This window comes from Salvelinus namaycush, chromosome 13 (genome assembly GCF_016432855.1).
Source record: "Salvelinus namaycush isolate Seneca chromosome 13, SaNama_1.0, whole genome shotgun sequence".
Classification (NCBI taxonomy): domain Eukaryota; kingdom Metazoa; phylum Chordata; class Actinopteri; order Salmoniformes; family Salmonidae; genus Salvelinus; species Salvelinus namaycush.
This window is the reverse complement of record NC_052319.1, coordinates 17,670,469-17,674,892: the sequence shown is the minus strand read 5'-3', so window position 1 is coordinate 17,674,892 and position 4,424 is coordinate 17,670,469.

The window sequence follows — 4,424 nt, the reverse complement described above, 5'->3', positions numbered from 1 at the left end:
ACAGGGCTCTTGAGACGCACAGGAGGCTTGGTGCGTGGTGCCGGAACTGGAGGTACTGGGCTGGAGACACGCACCACAGGGAGAGTGCGTGGAGGAGGAACAGTGTTCTGGAGACGCACTGGAAGCCTGGCGTGTGGTGTAGGCACTGGTGGTACTGGGCTGGGGCGGGGAGGTGGCGCCGGATAGACCGGACCGTGCAGGCGTACTGGCTCCCTTGAGCACCGAGCCTGCCCAACCTTACCTGGTTGAATGCTCCCCGTAGCCCGACCAGTGCGGGAGGTGGAATAACCCGCACTGGGCTGTGTTGGCGAACCGGGGACACCATGCGTAAGGCTGGTGCCATGTATGCCGGCCCGAGGAGACGCACTGGAGACCAGACGCGTTGAGCCGGCTTCATGGCACCTGGCTCAATGCTCGCTCTAGCCCGGCCGATACGTGGAGCTGGAATGTACCGCACCGGGCTAAGCACACGTGCAGGAGACACCGTGCGCTCTTCCGCATAACACGGTGTCTGCCCGTACTCCCGCTCTCCACGGTAAGCATGGGAAGTGGGCGCAGGTTTCCTACCTGACCTACCCTTTAGCCCCCCCCAAGAATTTTTTGGGGTTTCTTCTCGGGCTTCCTGGCCAGCCGTGTTCCCTCATAACACCGGTTCCCCTTCGCAGCTGCTTTCGCTCTCCTAGCTGCCTCCACCTGTTCCCATGGAAGGCGATCCTTACCAGCCAGGATCTCCTCCCATGTGTAGCAACCCTTTCCGTCCAACACGTCCTCCCAAGTCCATTTCTCCTGGTCCCGCTGCTGCTGCTGCTGCCGCTGCTGCCCGTTGCTACGCTGCTTGGTCCGAGATTGGTGGGTGGTTCTGTAACGGCAGCCTTCCGTTACAGTGTAGCAGGGATCGGACCAAGACGCAGCGTAGCTCGTGTTCAACATGATTTTAATAAACAAGACAAAACTGTGAACACCTTACAAAATAACAAAATAACAAACGTGGCTTACCGATACAGCCCTATCTGGTGCAGAGAAAACACAGAGACAGGAAACAACCACCCACAATCCCCAACACAAAACAAGCCACCTATATATGATTCCCAATCAGAGACAACACAAAACATCTGCCTCTGATTGAGAACCATATTAGGCCAAACATAGAAACGGACAAACAAGACACACAACATAGAATGCCCACCCAGCTCACGTCCTGACCAACACTAAAACAAGCACAACACACAAGAACTCTGGTCAGAACGTGACAGTTTTATCATGATCCATGCCCTATTGAAGAAGGGAAGATACATGATGAATTCCTGTGGTGTATTTATGGCTTTAAACTGTATCTCTTATTCCTTCTGATACAGAGCTCTGTAAGAGACAGAGTGCTTTAGTAGTTGGCTGCTGAGTAATGATGCTAAATGAAAAGTGGCACCAGCATCAACTGTGGTCCGCCCCTGGTGCCAGTCTTTGCTTCTTTATTAGCCTTTTACATAGGATTTGGTGCACCGCTGTGACAGGCCTGACAGGGAACAAGGACAGTGGAAATAAGATAAACACACAATTCATCACGCACACATTTTTGTCTGATGTATGATGAGGGGCCGTCTTGATGTCTTAACGTGAAACGTTACAATCCATTAGCTCTCGTAACAAAGATAGCCATCAATGCCACGGCAACTTCAGCTTGCGACATGGGTTAATTATCTACCTTAATTGTTACTGACCCTCCCTCCCCTCCCCTCCCCTCCCCTCGCATCCCCTACTGGGTACGTGATCTGCATGCATTACCACACTAACCACAGATGATTTTGTGAATGCAGCGTGCACCAATTTGCATTCAGTGTGCATTTCATTACCTTGTGGTGTGAGGAGCTAGACAAAATGTTGCATTTGAATGCTCTTCCATAATTGGCCGCGCCTCAATTTCCACCTGCCTTGGCCTTCACAAATGTAACTTTATCTTTACTGTGAACACAGCTGTGCATTACCTCCACTTCCTTGTGCCTTTCAGGTTCAATGACGCCTCATGTCATGCTTGTTACAGTGGTCTTATTACCAGCTTTGTTTGTGCTGGTTAATATTTGTTGGAGTGGAGAAAGGTGTCTGAAACATGTAGCTACTGTCGGTCCTGTTTGTTGGAAGAAGTAGAAACGAGTGTGTGCCTCTTTGCCTTTGTGCCTGGGACAAGAAGGTAGCCTTATATAGGTAGGGTAAAAAGCCAAAGGTCAGAAACATGTAGCTTCTGTAGACCTTGTTTGTGTGGCGTTGGTATATGCAGAAACAAATTTGCGCCACCGCCTCTGTACCTGGGACAAGAAACTATAGTCTCATTCAGGTAGCCTACAGTAGGGTAAAAGGCCAAATAACACAGTATTGGGGACTTCTCTCCCTCCTGTAATTGCCTTCCAATACAGACCCCCTGGGAAGCTGGTTTGCCATAGGCCTATCTCTGGAAAAGAAAAATCTATGCCACATGAAAGCCAACATCCACTTGTGTTCCTGGTGTGCTGGTAGGATGAAAGCGGGCTGGGGTAAGGCAATATTACTGGAAATGTCATTTCCAATTCCCTGGCACAGCTTCTCCACACAGTTAAATTGCATCCAGTTGGGGCTGAGATTGTAATCTGTCAGGGGGATGAGGGGGGTGAGTATGGTGACAGCCAGCAAGTTTCAAAACACAGATCGCAAATCACAAAGGTGGATCTCATCTGTTTGACTGTTGTGCCTCAGATTACAATGCAGAAGAACCGGCAAAGCGAGCAGACTAGGAGGTGGAGGTCACTTGCAAGCCACAACGTACTTTTCTTAGAACTTTTCCATTAGGCTTTTTTTCTTCAGGTGTATGATATAACAGGAAGAAAGACCTTCATCATCAGCCAAAGTTTTTTCATGGCCAGGACACCCTTGTCTATTTCAGACCCTGATGTTTATTTCAAAGACCGCTCCTTTCAGTCAGTGTCCACTAATAATCTGCAGTTTAGGTCTGGTACTTTACCCACGCACCTATGATCCCCACAGCATCCGAAGGAACACATACATAACATTGATGACTGTGGACTATTAATAGTTTAAAAGGAAATATGTATTTCTTATTTTCTTCATCTCTGTCCTCCCCCTCCCTCTGTGTTCTTCAGCTTCCAGGGCAGTAGCAGTAGAGTGCTGAGCTGTGGGGAGTGTGGGCTGAGGGCGTGGGTGTCCTATGTTCTCCTGGCCCTCACCCACTGGGGTGAGTCAGAGCAGGGCTTGAAGTGGAGCTCATACACACACACCACCGCTCAACTCCCTTACTCCCACTCACTCATTCATTCATTCATTCATTCACTCACTCACTCACTCACTCACTCACTCACTCACTCACTCACTCACTCACTCACTCACTCACTCACTCACTCACTCACTCACTCACTCACTCACTCACTCACTCACTCACTCACTCACTTACCACAAAGCAGAGCCACCTCACTCTTCTTCCTCAAACTCTTCCTCGCCCATGGGGGGTCTTCAAAAAAACAATCTTACAATTATAAAACATTTTCTGGATGTTTTTTCCTCTCCTTAATGCTAGGCTGTTGCTCTTTTTCTTCATATGGTATGACGCACGCACTGTTCAGATCTGACTTTCCCAAAGGCCCAACACAGCTTGGCATCATCATCTGATGCATTTTCTAGCAAATCCTTTTAACATGGTTTGCCATGAATGCCACTGTGTGTTTTCAGATACAACCTGTCATACAACTAGTTCCAATAATGATGATTAAAATGTGCAGGAGTGATGCCGATTAGCATGAGCAACAAAACCTCAGCAAACCCACACAAATGTGCAGGCATCATTCAGACTAAATGGATCATCAACCGCAGCATAAATGCAATCTCAATACTTCAATGAAACACCTTATTTTCCTGAATTCGGAAGAAAAAAAATAACTTTAAGTTAAGGTCTAACTGCCCTGGAGAAAAATAAAATCGAAACCACTCAAGCAATACGGGATGATATAGGAGCCCATCAACACTGGGATAAATATGAATGAGGCAGGGTCAACTGGCCAGTAAAGTGTAGTCTCAGGGAGCCAATACAGCAATGAATACTATGGCAAGAGCCCATCTGGGGGTTGGTGGTGGATATTCAGAGGGGAGCAGATTGCTCCATTATACCAGGCTAAAGTTGGGCTAAATAAGAGCAGGGCTAAAGCCTATACACCCCAATTTAAACCAGGGAGACAGCGGCAAACACCTCCCAGGGAAAGAGGGTTTGCGATCAATTTACAGATTAATAACCAGGTCGGAGAGTGGTGAGGAGGGTTACACTCTATCCACAGTAAAAACGCTGCAAAATGTGACACAAAACCCCCCAGGGAGCAGCCATATTTAAGGAGATGGAGCATCCGAAATCCGCTCTGTCTGGTTTTGTTGTGAGATCCGAGGGACACTGCCTG